General features: G+C 40.7%; 1 protein-coding gene across 2 annotated transcripts in view; it reads left to right on the top strand.

The window, feature by feature from the left end:
* The window catches only part of LOC113138914 (homeobox protein orthopedia B-like), a 53,798-nt gene that overhangs the window by 16,855 nt on the left and 18,116 nt on the right, over nt 1-18,827 (top strand). For both annotated transcript variants that reach the window (XR_003296504.2, XM_033325383.1), the window contains one exon: nt 4,253-4,390. The gene's annotated coding sequence lies outside the window, so the exon portion shown is untranslated. The remainder of the gene's footprint in view (nt 1-4,252; nt 4,391-18,827) is intronic.

The following is an 18,827-nucleotide window of genomic DNA, read 5'->3' as shown; positions in this document are numbered from 1 at the left end:
TCTGGAGGTTTAATAGCATGATGGAACAATTACGTTCAAGACGCTAAGCGCAGGATCCAGCATCGACATTGTTGTTTCACAAATGTGCTGTTGATGTGAGTAGTCAGTGGATCCCTTGGCCCCATCCCCAGCCTCTCTGCCTGTGTCAATGCGGATTGATCTAGACACAAACTAATCACTATTACTCACTAAAGTAATTGGACCAGTCTAGATCACAGAGTAGCAACTGATCGACTGGTGTTGGGATCAATAATCTGATCTGAAGAGGTTTGAGCAGAAAATGGGGATGCAGAGGAAGGAGGAGGGATGTTTCCAAGTGTGGCAGATCAATCTAGTTGAACAGCACAGTCCACATCTATACTTTTGAACTTTGCAACTAACCTTATTTCCTCTGGTGCCATGCTCCTCTGTCTGACACAAGTTTGTCTAAATTCTTGCACATTTCATATGGTCCTTTTTATGGTCACAAGAGGCAGATGCCATCCCAGAAGTCATGGTGATGTCTACCCCAGGTTACCCAGGACTTCTATCTACCTAAATGTTTCAACTCAGATAAAATAACACAGACTTTGTAGGTATGACTCGTATTGACAGTTGGGTGTTGTATGTTGCACAGACTGCAAATCACTACGTGACTTGAAACAAATTTTAATTTTTATTACATTAATAAATTAAATTAAAGTTAAATTAATTAATCGCTTATTTTCAGGCTAATGTACCAAATATTTTCTGCTTCCAGTTTCTCAAATGTATTTTAAAACTAAATTACTGTTTAAATATATAGTTACATTTAAACTCTTCAGGCTATTTGTCGATGGGCTGTGTGACATATTAATGGGCATTTTACGATATTTTGTTACATTTTATAGACAAAACTATTGATTAACATAATAATTAAGATTAAGCAAGAATTAAAATATTCATTAGTAGCAGGATTATTTTGATATAAAAGTTCCAGCTAGGAAAACGTCACAAAAACTCTAAAACCGTAAACTCCAGTGAAATGATCTAGTTTATAACATTTTCCTCTAAGTGCCGTACAATGGCAGGCTTATCAGTCTTAGCAGGTCCAGCATTTGTCTCTACGTGACATTTCATTTTCACTCCTTTGCTAACAGAAAGACTTGTTTATATTCACAAATGAAAGCTGAGCTCTAGAATATTATAGATGTTACCAGTGTAACCTAGGACTGTTGATTACACCTGATGTAAATTGTAACTGAATTGTTGAAAGTAACCAAATTACCTAGAAGGGACTAGCATATAAAGACGAAACAAACACAGAAATTGACGGGATCTGTAATTGAACCCTACTGCTTTACTGCTAAGGGGTGATGCCCATTGAGCCCAAATAGCTGGGATCACTCTTAACATTTTGCCTCTCCTGCATTGGTCCTGATATTTCATGCATTCAGTGTGTTTGCAACCCTTAGCCCCCCCCCCCACTCCTGCCTTTGTCTATTCCTCATCCCACTAGAGCCCATTTTCTTTCATCCACGCTGGTCGTCGTCCTGCTTTTAGGAGGTTCCTGCTCGGCCAGACAGAACGCTGAGCACAGTTCCGGAGCGGTGGCCCTCCTCAACAATCTCATCTCAGCATCTCCCCCGACGCTGCTCCTGTCTTGCTTTCTCCTCTCCTCGCGCTCCCTCCACTGCCCTTCTCCCCTGCTGCCTTTTCCTTTCCTTCTCCCTTCCTCTTTCTTTTACCTTTCCTCTCTCTTTCTTTCCCTCTCTCTGTGGTTGTTGATTGGGTGTCTGAGTGCTTGTGGCAGCTGTGTGTTGTGTGTAATAGAGCAGAGAGGCTAGTCTGAATACAGCGATGGGAGAATTTGTTTATGTGAGAGATGCATAGATGGAGACAGGTCTCCAGACGCTGCGGGCTCCCTCCTGCTGTCATCCTACATTCAGGCCCTGACAGCAGATCTGAGATGGCCAAATATGCCAGACGCTCGGCCCAAATCCCCAAGCTGCACCCAGCAATTCCAACCAATGTGTGTTTGTGTTTATTCAGATTTGACAGAATGATTCTGTGTGTGTGTGTGTGTGTGTGTGTGTGTGTGTGTGTGTGTGTGTGTGTGTGTGTGTGTGTGTGTGTGTGTGTGTGTGTGTGTGTGTGTGTGTGTGTGTGTGTGTCTCTCTCTCTCTCCCTCTTCAGAATAGCATGCTTGATCAGATTTCTCTGCCATTGGCTTGGTCCAGGGTCCATTACCGCTGAGCGATAGAGGGGAAAAAGTCTACCAACTATTCTCTTTTTATTCCATCCCTGTGATCTCTTTCTCTGATATGTTAAGTCTGTTCAGGGGGACAGGGATTTAAAGTCCATCGCTGGTCTGAGATATGTGCCCAGCTCCAACAGCTCATTTAGTGTTTTCATTCCCCTCTCCTTGGTGCACTTGTAGTTGCATTTGTATCTGAATGTTTGTCGTGCTTTATCCAAGTTAGTCTTGTCACTTCAACCTCAAATCTTTGGGGACTTTGTGTCACCATGGTGTGTGGGAATGTGATTTTTAAATCAAGTGTTTGAACTGCATAACCTCTGCTTCCTGGTTCATACAGACCTTTCTTAATTCTTCGAAAGACCGTAGCAGTCCACTGCCTTGTTTGGTGTAGTACTGAACGTAGGACTCTTCTTCCTAAATGAAAACAAACTAATGTATTAGAATAATATGCTTAGAGGAGAGATGTTAAAGCACAATTAATGAGGACTGAATTTGAAGTGGCTGGGTTGCTTTTGTTTCCATTAGAATCCATGCTTCCATCAATGCAGCCTGACTAAAATGCGAAGGCTGCATTCTGAGAGCAGCCACAGTCGGCATGCTGTGGCCTTTTAACTGCCTTCAGCAATTGCATTTGATGCTCTTTAATTATCCAACACTTTCCCTCTTCTGCCTTACTGCCTTCTTCCTGCTCAGCTGCAGAGATGGTGCGTTTGCTTACCACTCTGCCTTGCTCTAAGTGGTCGCCTGCATGTAAATTAATCTTGATTCACTTTAGCCTGCCCTGCTGAGTGCTACAAATTACCCTATAGCAACGAAACAGCACAAGTGAAAAAAGCTAAATTGCTGCACTTGATAGGCTGTTGCTCCTGTGCTTTATGCCATTACATTAGGACTACATAATGAATGCTCTCTTGTGAAAAGTAGTGTGTTGTAGGTTTTTAATTCATCCTGAATAGGGAGTGTTTGTGCATCTCTCGCTCAGTCTCGCTGTGTCTGTCTGTATGTGTTTCTCTGGAATAAGCATTAATGAAGGAGGCCTTGGTGGTAACTGCAAAGCGTACATTCACTCATGGTGCCCCCTCACCCTCCCACCCAAACGTCAGCATCCATCATTCCATTTACAGGAGCTTGACAAAATTAGCTGCCTTTGTGCCGTAGTCACTCTAATTGGCCCAGGAAGAAAAACAGGCTTTTGACACAAACACAGGCAACACATTCACTTACCACAGCACTTGTCTCTCTGTGGATGTTAATGTGAAGAGAGGTTTAGGTTTTAATTCAGCAGAACAGAATTGGCTCTGGCTCCAGTGTTTTGTTTTCTGTCCTGACTACTCTTCACAAATTTCTTTGCTTTCTTTTATTGCTTTTAAACCACAGTTTTATGTTCTTTCTTCACTGATGGATGTTCGCTCAGTACTTACTTGTCTGGTGAGAGCACAGCGCTTAAGAAGTCAGTCTTTGTTCTCTCATCATGGCCAAAAGTTGCTTTTATTTGTTGTGTTTGATCTCAGTATATTAGTCAAATATCCTATTGCATACGAAATAACCTTGAGTATTGACAAAGCAAGGACACTCACTTTGTGTTTGTGTGTGTGTTTGTGTGTGTGTGTGTGTGTGTGTGTGTAAATCAATGACAGTGAATGGGAGGAACCCCTCTACAAACCCTCATCTTTCATCTTGAATAACCGATATCATAAACAGACGCTACTCATCAATCTCACCTGTGTTCCCGATACAAAGATAGGAGGCAGGCCTATTTCCCTCTCTTTCTGCAGACCTGATGACATTTACTAAATTGCCCTATGCCTCTGTGTGTATATACATATACATAATATATATTTATATATACAATTACACACACACACAGGGAGCGATGTGATTGAGTGCGTGTCCAAGCGCCTATAGTGTTTGACAAATTTGGCAAAGTTGGTGCCGACTGTTTGTATTTCCCTAATATTGTAGATCAATTTGAATTGAGCGGATGGTTCAGTTGTCCTTAGTGATCTTCTCTTTTATTTGTTTATTTTTGTGCAGTTGTCCATGATGGCAGTCCTGCAGCTCCGTAATCATCCACAGAGGGGCAGTGCAGCAGTTTGCAGCCGCTGTGGACCACGACAGAAAATGAAATAAAAGTGGGAATTAATCAGGAAAACCAGCACACATGAAGAAGAGGTAAGGATTGAATTATGTTTAATGATGTCATTTGGAGAGGAGTCTGCTATATTATAACAAATGATAAAAGTGTGTTTTAATGAGTAGTCATAAAGACTCGGTAGACAGTCTTATTCAATAGGCGTCAGAATTGGCTTGCAAGGTTCCTCAGGGTTGAAAAAGAGCAAAGTGACTTTGGGACAATAATTGCACGCCTGTTTATTATCATTCACCAATTTCTTGCCAAATTGAGTGTGCTGTAAATGTGTGTGTGTGTCTGTGTGTGTGTGTGCGCGCATGCATGTGTGTGTGCGCATGTCTATGGGGAGTTTGAGTGTGTGTGTGTGTGTATGGCCCAAGGTCATGGTAAACATTGTACATCACTAGCTTTAGGCAACCGTGATAATCCTTGGATAAATAATAGATGGACTATATAAATCTATTAACTAGAACAAGACAATTATCCCTTTGAAAGGGGGATTACCAAACAAAGGTCCTGTGTGTACTCTGTGTGTGTGTGTGTGTGTGTGTGTGTGTGTGTGTGTGTGTGTGTGTCTGTGTAGGGGTCCATGAGTGAGTCTTTTTCAATAAAAGTAACAGCAGAGATAAACCAGACAGATTTCAAGAAATCAAAGTATGTTTATTAACATCTTCCCCTCCCCACAACATGCCTTCCAACTTTCCATCTTTAATATCACTTAACTTGACTGAAATATTACAGATGAATTTTTCACAGGAAAAAAGAAAATAATATTGTGATTAAAAGGCTGTTTTACTGAAACATTTCAAGTTTAAATGGTGCTCAACGAAGTGTCCACCGGCCAACTGTTTCTTTCTGAACTAAAACTAAACAAAGTTCCCAGCAACTACAAAACAAAGAGTGCCACAACAATTAGTTGGTAACAATTAAATATCATTATGTTATAATTAATCTGCACACAATTCATTAAATACTAATTCTATATGAAAATCGGAGAGAGAAGAATGCCATCAATACGCTGCTTGAATTACAGTGTGATTGACAGCATGCTGAACTAGAGAGTTTTTGTATAGGATGACGCAGCCTCTGTGTGTGTGTGTGTGTGTGTGTGTGTGTGTGTGTGTGTGCGCGCAAAGTGGATCATCTTAAGTGTGCAAAGATAAACTCCCGTCTGTCTGTTGATGGTAATTACGTTTGTTCCCTGTGGGGTTGCTGCTATGGCCAGGTTGGTGGAGGCAAGTGGGGGGCATGATCTGTGCTAATTGTTGTACATGAGAGCCTGTTTTAGCTCCTGTAAGCACTGTGGGGCCTCTGCATGTGTGTTTTTTTGTGTGTGTGTGTCTGCATGTATGTTCAAGAGGTGTGAAACTGAATGGAGCCATATGACTTCGGGTCACACCCTGGCTGCCGTTGCTAGGATACAGCATGTGAAGCATCATAGAGGGGTGTTACCGGGGTACTCCATCTTCAGCCCCCCACCCACCTCCGATCCTGCATCCTCAGCTCTGTCCCTCCTCTGCCACTTCCCCCTGGGGTTTGGCTGAATGGGCTGGGCTGACAGGGGCTGAATGGTTTGGGGTGACAGGGGGGTGGTGTCCTATTTGTCCCTAAATGCTTCTCTATAGACCCCTGATAATAGACTGGCTCGCTGTTCCCCCAGCCCACCCGCCTCACCAAACCTCCACCGCCTCCTTTGCCATCTTCACCCACTCTGTCTCTGTCTCCTTGTCTCATTGTCTCTCCCCTCATCCCCTCCTGTCTCGCTTTCCTCCCTATCATGTCTCCTTCTTTTCCCATCTCTTTATTTGTCTCTTTTCTTTTTTTTTTTCCTTTTCTCTTTCTGCTGCTGCACATCTTCAGGTATAGCTGTGCTGGGGTCAGTCCTCTGATCATTCTTTGCACCTTGTTATAGTATATTTTCTGCGTGCTGCCTTCAAGTGTCACCGGTGTGCATAGTAAAACAGAAGGTCACTGCTTATTACTTACCTCTCCAGCTCCTCCACATTGTCCGGCAGCTCCAGCTCTGTCAGTGTTAATAGGAACTGCTTTTGATGTTGTTCTTTTATGCTTTGTAGCTGAAGATGTAGCTGAAGATACCTTTGATGATGGCAGGGCCTGTTAGTCAGGCTGTGTGGCAGATGAGAGGAAGAAAGTCTATGCAAGGACTTATGTCTGATCAAATAAAAAAAATAATCAAGCAATGAAACTGATGTTGGCAAAAGCATTGAAAGAATACAAAGACAAATAAAATCCTCTTTCTGTATTCAGCACACTCACAGCGAAGGCACACAGAGAGGTCACCAACCTGCATCTGGATCACCATCTGCTTAGTGGATTCAGTGCATCACATGTTTTTGTGTTTATTTCACTGTGGGGGGGAAAAAAAAAAAAAAAAAAACTACCATGAATGTGCATGAGTGCATGCTTGATTTAATGTAAGTATGTGTGAGTTTGTGTTTATGTGTCCGTGTCTGTGTGTGAGCATGCTCACATGTGTTAAGGGTCAGAAGTGAAGATGTTACCCTCGGGTCATTCATCACAGGCGTGACACGCTCTCCCCTGCACTCCGGTACGCAGAGGCAATGTTTTATAAAAGAATAACACGTCAGCGGGCACACACCGGCCATCCATTACCAGCCCTGTGTAACCTGCAACGCTGTACAATGGACTCACACATTTCATGCACTCACTGCACACTAGTGTTGTCTGCATATACAACAGTGCTCATTGTCCTGCCTTTTTTTTTTTTGTTTGTTTGTTTGTTTTGGACGACTATGTAAAATTTTGATTGACCTACACAATCCAGCGTCCTGTGTCACTGTGTGTGATTTGTGTTGTCCTGCATAAGTAGAGTGAGTGATGTGGGGAAGGGGTTGATGGGACAAGAGGCCCAATATCCAGAGGCAGAGTTGGTTTATGAGCAGAGCTTGAAGATGTTGAGGGCTGGAAGGAAAATGTCTTCATCTCTCGTACCACACACACACACACACACACACACACAGACACACACATAGACACACAGTTAAGGTTGCCCTTACGTGGCTCATCACTCATGGTGCTGACAGCAGTTGCTTCTACTACTACACACACACACACACACACACACACACACACACACACATTTTTCTGTTCGTTATGTTAATCACCAATAATGATTGTAGCAAAATTATACTGCATATACAAACATATTTGTATATTTTCCCCAAATCCAACAGATTAGTTTGTTGTCAGGTTTGTTGTGTATTCACCTGCTGGACAAGAGATAGCTGGTTCTGGTACAGATTAAATAAAGTGTAACATTGACAATTTGCTATTTTAGGGATTTTATTTTTATCTGCTGGGATATTTCTTGGTTAGCGGTTTCCCTGTGTTTGTGCTAGGCTTCCTGGCTGCTGCCTCCAGTTTCATGTGTACTGTACAAACATGAAAACGGTATTGTCTCATCTCTTATCTTCATCAGAAAGAGATGTGCCAAAATGTCAAACTATTCCTTTAACCATTTGAGTTAAATGTAGCAAGTACGGTCGAATTCAAATTCAAAGTGATGCAAAATGAGTCAAGTTGCTTTGTTAGTCTGGTGATGTTAGAGACTTGAATTTAGTTGTCTGATGTGGGTTTGTGTTTTCAAAGACCAATCGATGAACTTTATAGCAGGTTTCAGTCTTTTCAGGGAGGATTTTTTTTTTTTTTTAATTTGTAGTGTAGAAGTTTCCCTTTTGTTTGCATTTACATTGCAGCTTATGCCTTTGGGTCATCAGTATTTTGGATGCGACAGCTTGTGCTGTGTAAGACAGAACAAGTTGAGGACGCTGTGAGTTATAGAGCTCTTAGACCAGTTTATGAGGACTATTATCTCTCAGTTAGTCTCAGTTTTATGTGCATTTTCTCTGGGCTGGTCTGGAACCATCAATTTAATGCTTTCATAAAGCAAGGTTAGATAGCACTGAATCAAACAGAACACTCGCTGACACTCTCCTCTGCTTTAGAGCTAAAGTCACAAAGAGGAGACGAAAGAAGACGACAACAGGCAATGAAAGATGGAGAGACAGTTTTATGATGTCTTTTTAAAGCCAATTTAGAACAAAAGTTTTGTTTCCAGCTGCAATAACAATTGTAGTAGTAGTCACACAGTGAACAACAAATATATATATCAAGTATATTTCCCCCTGTCCATTTGAGTGTCTGTTGCATGGACACTTTATTGTCAGACATGACTTTGTGTTCATGTATCAAACAGACTTATGTGTTTTGTAAGGCACCATTTTCGTGGTGCTTATTGCCTGTTTTTATAGCAGGCCATTCCTTTCATGATGTTGCTCTGTCACCTGCTGTTTCCTGTCAGCAGAGAGACAAAGACTCGTCGTTAGTCGTTAGTCCAAACGTACGTACTTTTCACTTCAAAATAAATAACATGCTGGAATCGATACGGGTTGAAAACCAAGTGAGCTTATGGACACCACACAGTTTTTCAAGCAGGCATTCAATAAGAGCCTGATTCCATTTTACCTCATTTATGAGTTTTGTGTGTGTGTGTGTGTGTCTGTGTCTGTGTGTGTGTGTGTGTGTGTGTGTGTGTGTGTGTGTGTGTGTGAATGACTCTGTATATGTGTGTAATCCATCGCTTGTAGTGTGACACCTTAATTTCAAATGCTGGTGGAAACGCAGCAGGCCAAGAAAATGAATAGATGAGAGAGTGAGGGAACTAAAGGAGAAATGAGGAATGTGTAAAGAGTAAGCTGCTAAAAAAGACCCAAGTAGAGATTAGTTTTTTCTTTGCTTTGTCTGTGGGAGTCGTATATCTGAGGATGCAGTGACAGCTCTCTGACAAGGAGGAACGTGCTGGCCTCCAGTAGAACCTTACACCCCGAGAGAACGAGATTGTGAGACCCCCCCCCCCGACACTCACACATAAACACAGATGTACCCCTATGTGTTGACTGAGTGTGTGTGTTGTGACAGGCATGGTGGAGCAGGGTGCAGGTTCTATTGTCTGGCTTTGATGAGCATGTCATTAGCAGAGACGAGGAGAGACAGCGCACCTCATCAGTATTTAAATAGTCTGACATCTCTGCCACCACATGTCTGCAGGGGTTTCCTGCTCTCCACTCCCACTGTTCTTGTCTCCTGTCGGCCTTTTTGTCCCTCTGTCCATCTACTTACCTCCTATCAATCCTCCTTCTTCCACCACTTCACGCTTATGGTCTGATAGTTTCTTTATCAGACACTGTGTAATTTATTCCCTTTTCTTTGTTTTGTCTCAGTGTGTGTTGGGATTTGTCACAGAGTGTTACCTGCTGTGCCTGACTACCTAGTGTAAAGTATTAGATTCTCTTTACTTTGGCTGCACTGAGTGAGTTTTTGGTTTCATTCGGCATGACAACAAGCCAAAGACTAATTCTAAGTTCAAAATGATCCTGAATCTTTCTGGCAATTGTCCATGGAAATGATAACAAATACATCTTTGTGTGCTTGTAAGTGCTGCTTCGAAAGCAGCACATGTTGCAGCAGACGAACATCCCTGACAGTCTTGTTCATACATAAGCTAGTCATCATAGAAGTGAGTCACTTTGTGCAAAGAAGTACTCACATCTACAGGAGACTGGGGATAAAAAAAAACAAGTCAGGACAGCCTTAATTGTGATTCTGATTTGAATGAGAAAGCACCTTAATAAAAGGGCCATCGGAGGCAGAGGTAAAAGGTTTTGCGTTGTACTAAAACAACTCTGATCCTGAAGAGGTGCACTCTGAAAGGCATGTATAAAGCTCTTTGTGTCTACATACGTGTCTGTGTGTGTTAGCAATTGTACATGTATTTGTATGTGTGGCATGCGCACACATACACACAGAGGTGATTTATTCTAAGCACAGGGCAGGTAAATTGAAGCAGGCCTTTCAGGTTGGTTTTCAGCTCCAGGTCTAATGAGACCAGCGTTTCCCGTCTCTCCAAACAATGCGCTCCTGCCTCTTAAGAGCCCTTCCACCCGCCTGCATCCTAGCCACTCTACATTAGATCTGTGGCCTGCAGCAGCCACTACAGTGAAAGGCCTCAGGCTCTGAAATGGCTGTTTGATTCTCTCCCTGCTTTGCCTCTAAATGAATGATTTATTGGCTGTCAATGAGGAGGCCAAGCGTAATGGACAAAAGCAGCACTGCAGAGCACCAGTCAAGAGGATGTTGTTGTAGATGTTCTCTTTGAGGATCTCCCTGCCTCTGTCCAACGCTGTAATGAAGAGTAAACAACCTTGCTAGTGTTGGACTACAGATAGTTGGGCTGCATTAGAAATCGTATGACTTGAAGTTGAATATTAGCATCTTGCACCTTTGACCTCTAATGAAAAGCTTTTTTTAAAATCTCATTCACTTTTTGAAATTGTTGAGGAAATTATGCTCATCGTCACAATATTGGTGTTGCTTTTTTTTTTTTTTTTTTTTTTTTTTTTTTTTTAAATCGGCACCAGTCATAAAATGTTTATTGTCTGACTGGTCTGTTTTATCACCTGAGGCTTAACTTCTCAGACTTCCCTTTGAACACGGAGGGTTGATTTCTAAGCTGCAGATGCAGAACAATGTGGGCTATCAGACTCACCCATTCCTTCTGCAAACGCACAACTTCAGTCAGTTAACACTGCTGAGTAACCCCCCGCACACATGCAGTGACTGGAGTGGCCGCAGGCGGCAATGGAGACCTGCTATTTCAAATCCCCACTGCTTTTGTTCCTGTAAAAAGGGACATTAACACCCCCTCGTCCTTTGGCCTCTGCTTGTCATCCAAACAGCTAATTTCCACAGATCCCTCTAATCCCCCAGAAGAGACAGCAGGGCTTGGGGCCAGGAGGGATGAGGGCCTCAGAGGCCAGCCGTGAGCGTAGAGAGTCGACGGGTGCTTTTAGAATTGACGTTCTAAAACGTGCCTTTGTTTGCATCATGCTCCCTGGTGTCCCGCTTTCAGCACTTCTAATGATAAGTGACAGGCCATTAATTGAAGCTCTTTAGGAAGCTATGATCAGACACGCGTCTGATCCTTCTCCACTGAGACCAGCAGAACAGTATTGCAGGATAGTAGATGAGGAAATTGTTGTCTTAGGCAGCTTAATGTGTTTTATTTTATTGGCGTTTGTAAATCAGTGAGTTAAAAAAAACAAAACGAAGAATGAGGATATTATCGGCTGGAAAATATTTTTATATATCTCTTCAGCCTAATAACCAACTGCTTCTTGTGAGAAGACAAATATGGATCAATTAGAGTTTAATGTCTGTAATATAAAAAGTGGATACTTAATGCACGCAGCAAATAGAATGATCTGTCTTTCTCTGTTTTTGTGGTCACTACTTTTCTTCATTTTAATCGATAAATATACAATTCCAATGATAAAAAGCAAAAAGTAGGTCTAGTGTCTTATTGCAAGGTCAAATGGTGTCTGTATTTTACAAACCTTGCAAGAAACAAAAGGGAAGAGAAATGATAAAGATGTAAATACTTCTGTTTGTGTAGCAGGCCAGCGTATCTACATAAAAACTCTTGTTTCATAGTCTTTACTCCAAACATAATATATCGCATTCATAAAGTGCACCTTTACACCATAAACTGTTTTTATTTTGTTTGCAACGTGTGCCTCTGACTGTGGTCTTTATTCTCCTGCTTCTCAACATGACATTCTCCAGAGCAAATAAACACCAGCAGTGCTTTACTTTGCAGCGGTGGCCTCCCATAATCTGAAAATTGCTTCAGTTGCTGATGTTGAGATGATAAAATGAAGTCATCATATAAGCTTACTGAGCTCTTGATAAGATAATAAATAGAGGAATATTACAATGCAATTGTCCATATATCGTGATAAAAATATACATTTAAACGCACACGAGGCAGAAAGAAATATTCCTATGACTGAGCTCGGGAAGGAGCATGTGTGCAGAACAGAAATGTGGTTCTGGACAACTATTTGTCACTCTGGGCTCTGTTAAAAAGTGGAAAGGTAGAACAAACTTAGCTATGCAGTTGAATATTGTCAATTTGTGGCTGGATGGCCAAAGTGCAAAGATAAAAATATGTGGGAAGGTTAAATGTAATGCAGCGGCCCACTAGATATTTTTGTTTGTAATAATTCTGATGCATTAGGATCAGTTATTTATCTGTAATTTTACTCTGGCAAAGAGAATTTGTCTTTGCTCGCTGATCAAAACAGCTTTGTCAAAACACATCATGAGATGTAAACATAAAAAAATTTGTTGACCTCAAAAACAACAAAGTGTTTCAGAAAGGACACTATCATCCCCCCAGAGACCATGTTCATAATCTACAAGGTCAAAGCTGTAACTGGCCACAATAAATAGCCTAAATAATCTCAACTCCTGAACTAAAATCTCCATTGAATTTATTCTACACCCCCAAGTCCAGTCATCCAGCTACAGTTCATTCCCCTCCAACCAATTTACCATCTGTGCATCTCTCTATCTTCTCCCTAAAACAGGGAAGGAAACAGTTGTCGCTATTTGGGTTTTAGGGGCTAAATGATGTTGCTAATCACCAGCTTTTAGTGGGGCTGATTTATGGAAGGGACATGAATTGTTATAGGCTGACTTATATATGTGTGTGTGTGTGTGTGTTTGGGTAGGTGTCAGAGAGGCAGCCTGTGGGATAGGCTAAATAGTCCTATTATTTATTGTCTCAGAGCGGCCTCTCTGAACGGAAGAGCGGCTCTCCAAATTGAAATATAGCTGAGTTTACCCTTCTGATTACCGCAGTAGTTTACTCCCAGAGCCCAAGGAGATCATTAAACAATGGCCGCCACTAGCAACTCAGCACCCCATTATGGCCCAGGATAAATGCTCGGACTGAGACATAGCTAACCCTGCTAACGGACAATAAGTGTGCCTCCCAGGCATCATTTATCCCCACTCAAAACTACAAGAGTTGTTCCCTCAACCTAAACTGGAATCAAAGCACCGTTTGTGTCTCGACTTATATGGCTTTCTACCAGACAGACCAGCTTTTTTTTTTTTTTTTAGCTCAAAATCCCAGCATAAAGTTATTTTTTATTTTGATCGTAAACTGGCCAGCTATTGTTACGACAAGCACTGTGTTAGTTTCAAAATTATAACATGATGATTAAAATATGGTAATGAATCTCACAAGTGCCTTACTTTATTATTGTCCAGCTGAATTAGGTTAATAACTGATAATGCACTAAGCCACCAAGACAAGACACTTAACATTGAAGCAGCTAGTAAAGTTACAACGATTAAAAATGTCATTTAGTTTAGTTATTGTAAAGCTTTTAATTTAAACTGCCAGGTGATTTCTTTTCTGCATGTTTAATGTTGTTGGGACAAAATACGAGCTTAGAAGAGTTAAGTGAGCCAGTGATGATGTCTATGTGAGCAAAATGGGTTATCTCAGTTGAACCATGTCTCATTCCATCCCAGCCATCACCATCACCAAGCATTTCCACAATGACCTTTGCAGCCGTGACGTCGGTCGGGGGTTGCAGGCTGAGTCCTTCACACGCTGCTGCTCTGATTACTGCAACATCTGTAACATAAACAGTAGAGCAGGACATCAGCACAGCAGACCTAACAGCCATGACAATGAAGTGACAGTGTCAGCTCAAGACAAGATGACAGTGATGTTTCTGTCTCAGTGTGTTGATTATGCACTGTATAGTGTGCCTCATAGAGCTGGAGGCTGTTATGGATAAATGGGAATGAAGCTCCAGCGTACATCATGGCAGCATTTTATGTCACAAAATTAAACCTTGACCTCTGATTACTTCTATGATTAATAGGAACTGCATAAAAACATTTGTGATAGGACCGTGACACAGCCTGGTTTGTGCTGCAACATGTTACCCCCAGAGATGTCTGAAGCTTTATTAGAAATTAGTATGTATGTCAGTACACAAGTCAGCCAGGACTGGCTGGAGAATCGTCGGCAGTAATAATCAACCTTATTTGATAATAGCGAGATAAGAGAAAAATAGGGTTGCATACTGCTGAAGCTGGAGCTAATATGATGAGTTGGCTCTGGAGAGGCATTTTGCTGAACTGCTAAATGTAAAGCTGAAGCTTTGTAAAATTAATAAAGTAAGTCTTTAAGACACTGCTCATGAAGTTCATAAGCGTGAACTGCTTATGAAACTTTATTCGCCTCCTCACATAAAGGGCCAAATGATTAATGAAAACCATGTTGTTACTTAACATGCACAGACGTCTGTAAAGATAAGAAGCAGATTTCTGCTGTTGAGTGGGTCTCCATCTCTTCCATGTAGCAGGCTGTTTTTGTGGCTGTTGTTGCTGTCTGTCCTAACACATTTACCTTAAGCCATCAGCACTCATTAAATGCCTGCTGGTGCAGGGAAACAAAAGGCTGCCTGGCGAGCCAATATGCGCCTCTGACACGTCAGCCAATCCCCAGACAGTCCGGAGAGCCTGGCTGCGCCACGGAATTCTCAAACATATTTTTCTAATTTATGGATGGATAATAAATCAACATTAAGGCTTGGACAACGAGTTATACATCAGAGGGAGATGGCTGCAAACTGGGCCACAATGCAGCAGAGGAGACCAGGCGCACATCTGCACTAAAGTCACACTGTGTATGTGTACGTGTGTGTTGTGTATCTGTGAGTGATTATGTGCAAATGTGCATGTGTCTTTGCTGCCAAACTCAGTTTAATTTCAACCTCTAAGTTGGTGGAGATGCAAACATTTTTAATGTCACTGCTTCGAAGTGGTGAGTATGAATATTATGAATAAGAAATAAGACCATTAGGATTTACTACTGGAGGGATGGTGCTTTAAATGCTTCATAAAATTTAACACTGTGAAATATGCACGCGTTTGCATTTTAATGCCCATGAATTGGCCTTTCACTGATGTGGTAGGTCACTGGTTTCTATACAGGGCCTATAGCCCCGCATTTAGTAGGTAAGGCTTAGGAAGGAAACTCCATGTCCTAGTACTGATTGCCTCAATATATCCATTCTTCTGAGTGGCAAGACTACACACTTCAGCAAACCATCAATATTCCAAAACAGATCAGATTGTTATTGATCAGTCAACAATACCCCTGTTATTTTATTGTACGGATTGCCTCAGTATGTTTTGATCTCAGATCTATTGTTTTTATAGATAAGTCAAAAATTATTTAATATGAGAACTGCTGTTAGGCTGCCCAAACCCAATCTTGATCATTTAGGAGCAGCAGGTTTTGTTATAAGTTGTAGTTTCAATTTTTTTAACACCTTTTTTTCTATGACATTTATTTCTGACTTTGACTTTTAAATGTAAAACATCAAAATAAAGCACATACATTTGGAGACTGTGTAATAAATAATGTGTAAGAAAATTAGCACTGTAATTTATCTTTAAAAAAAGAATTCAAATAAGCTGATCCTAAGCTGTAGGCATTCTCCCCTTTGCTGACTGATTCTCTATTTCTGCCTGTTTAAAACTTATATATTAGGTTTTTTAAATCTTAAAATATTCCAATCTGATTCACTTTACCTGCAGAATGTTTTTACTCTGTTTGCAATAATAGTGTTTCAGCACCACGGACAGCGCAAACTAAAATAGGAAATAAAAGCTAAAGTGAAATGTTTAAAGATGTTGTGATGACCTAAATTTACTGGTAGTGTTTTTCTTGCATTTGTAGACATTCTCACCTTTCGTTCCATGTCACCATCACTCCACTGATGGCTGCTTCTTGTTGCTGACGCTTTTGCACTGTTGTTGCTCTTAACTCTGTTAAGCGTTTGATGATCATAAGCTTGAGCTCCACTCTAAAGTTATTAGATCTAATTATTCATTAACCTCCATTAGGCTGATAGGAGGGTAAACCTAACGCCTGACTACATTCTCAGTGTGTGTGGGTATGAGTTTGTGTGTCTTTGTCTGTGCATGGTGAATATATGGATATGTGAGGGTAAAAGATGTACATTTCTCCACACACCACACATCTGTTATTGTACTGATAAACAGTTAAAGCGTTTACGTGTGTGCGCGCGCGCGTGCACGTGCAGTGCAAGAAGGTTTGTCATTCATTAGAGAGGAGCACAATCAGAGCTAAACTAGCCATAGCGGCCTGACTCATTATAAGCTGAAGGTTTATTTAAAACCTCACACTGCCTCATTCCCAATCCACTCACTGCCATATGCATACAGTAATTACACAAGTGAGGAGGAGGAGAAGGTTAGTGAGCTGCTGTGTGTGTCTCTGTGTGTAGCTGTGTGTGCGAGTGAAAGAGTCAGCTTGCAAGCTTGTGTGTATGATTATTTTTCATTCCATGTTTCGCCTGAGTTCTGCCCCTATAACTGAGGATCTAATCAATCTGCCGGCTATTAAGTTTGTTAATTGATAATGCATACTAATTAGGCCTGGCTCCGTTACCACAGCAACGACAAGAAGGTGATTGTAGGCATGAGTCCAAATGGACTTTTAAAGCAGGGAGCGTGAGGTGGAAGCCATCAAGACCGCACATGTACACACACATGCTCACGGCAGCTACAACACACACTTAGACACACACACACACACACACTGACCAAACAGTGTTGACCTCCAAAAAAGACAGAAAATAATTAAATGTTAAAGCACTTTAACTCCCCACGTTATCATGTTTCACTTTGTAACATTAACACACTATAACATAGTGATAAGCAGATGTAGGATTTGAAAAACTCCACTTTTTTTTTCCAAACAGCTTGTCTTTTTTTTTTTTTTTGCTTTTTGACTCATCACTAAGAAAATGAAAAAAGTTTCTCCACCGTTGTACTTGAAGTGGAGTTTTACGCTTATAATTACTCGCCTGCAATTCAAAGGTAAATATTGTATTTTTTCTCGACAGCTTTAAAACCACTTGAGATTCAGATTTTGCATACAAGCCACATAAAAAAAAATGTTTGGTGTATATTAAATGACTCAACCATATCTAATTGTTAAAATCAGCTCCACCTTCATCAACACTGATTAACAAGAATTGTACACACATCTCTCAATCAGCAATAATAATAATCCAATAATTAGATATATAATAGTAGAACCATTTTCTGACTGTTACGTAGTTTTTCTGATGCTTTTGTACATCTCAATACCTACTTACTTATTTTTCAGTGCAGGACATTTACTTCTAATAGAATAGTTTTATGGTGCAGTATATTTATATTTACTTAATTACAAGAGCAGAATACTTCTTTCTTCACTGCTAATGACTTGTTAGCATTTTAAATGGCAGATTTGATTATTTATTGAAAAATGAGACATTGAAAAGCATTTCTTAATATTTTACTAATATGGCATCCAGAACCTGTTATTAATGGATTTGGTCTGAAAAAAAATCCAAATTTACCATTAATAAAGTCAAGTTACTACTTACAAACCCTTAATAGGGTCCAATATTAGAAAGTAGTAACAGGCATCCATTGCAATAAACCACTATGTTTAACCAAAGTTTGATCATAAAAATTAAACATTAATGGCAACATAACATAAATGTTGACTTAAGGCTACAAACTAAAAGATTGTGGTATTTTGCAATTTAATGGAACAACAGTGATGCTAAACCTTCAATCTAAACATTACACAGCACAGACTAAACTGTGTGAGTGTGAGTGTGAGTGTGAGTGAGTGTGTGTGTGTGTGTGTGTGTGTACTACGCACCTTTGGTTCTCAGCCTCTTAATATTTTCTTTTGTGAATTGTGGACACACACACACAGACATGTACACGTGCACACATGCACACAAACCATTCATCACCAGCAGAGCACCCTGAATTATTATCTCTCCGGTTCAAGGTCAAAGAGATGCAGCAGGTAAATTGAACTCTGAAAGGTTGTCTGGGTTTGATCTCTTTCTTCTGTACTTATTTGTCGAGATAAAGGAAAAAAAAAAGACGTGTTTTTTTTTTTTTTTTTTATAACTGATGATGGAGATATTTCTTTGATTTTTTTTTTTTTTTCTTTGACCAGCCCTATTTCTCTCAATGCTCTGGCTGCCTCCTCTCCAACAGGAAGAACTTTAGTACGTGTTGTCACACACAATACTGTCACTGCTCCTCAAACACCACTGTACTTTGCTTGATGCTTAGTGTTTGTGCATGTCCAATGGGGACAGTAACAGTAGTCTGCACCTGTCTGATGGTCTACTTGAAATCTGTGTGGATGTTACTATACAGAGGAGGATATTACCCTTATTACCTCATGATGAAGAGCTCAGTAGATGGTCATATCACTGATTTACCCTGCCTGCTTTGTCTGTGTGAGTGATGGTGTTGTACATACTAGCCAATCCCTCATCAAACTATTCAGTCTTTGACAGCTCGGAATTTATAAACGTGCCAGACATTTTCAAGAAGATTGAATCACCTTCATGAAACACTTGAAATGAGTTGTGTATGTTTTGATTTTTTTCTTTGAGATTTTTTATTTTTTATTTTTTTTTGGCTCATGCTCAATTCTGTGGATTGAATTTTTTTTTCTGATGT

The sequence above is a fragment of the Mastacembelus armatus genome, chromosome 9 (genome assembly GCF_900324485.2).
Source record: "Mastacembelus armatus chromosome 9, fMasArm1.2, whole genome shotgun sequence".
Taxonomy (NCBI): domain Eukaryota; kingdom Metazoa; phylum Chordata; class Actinopteri; order Synbranchiformes; family Mastacembelidae; genus Mastacembelus; species Mastacembelus armatus.
The sequence above is the reverse complement of the archived record's forward strand: the minus strand, read 5'-3'. Positions and strand labels throughout refer to the sequence as shown.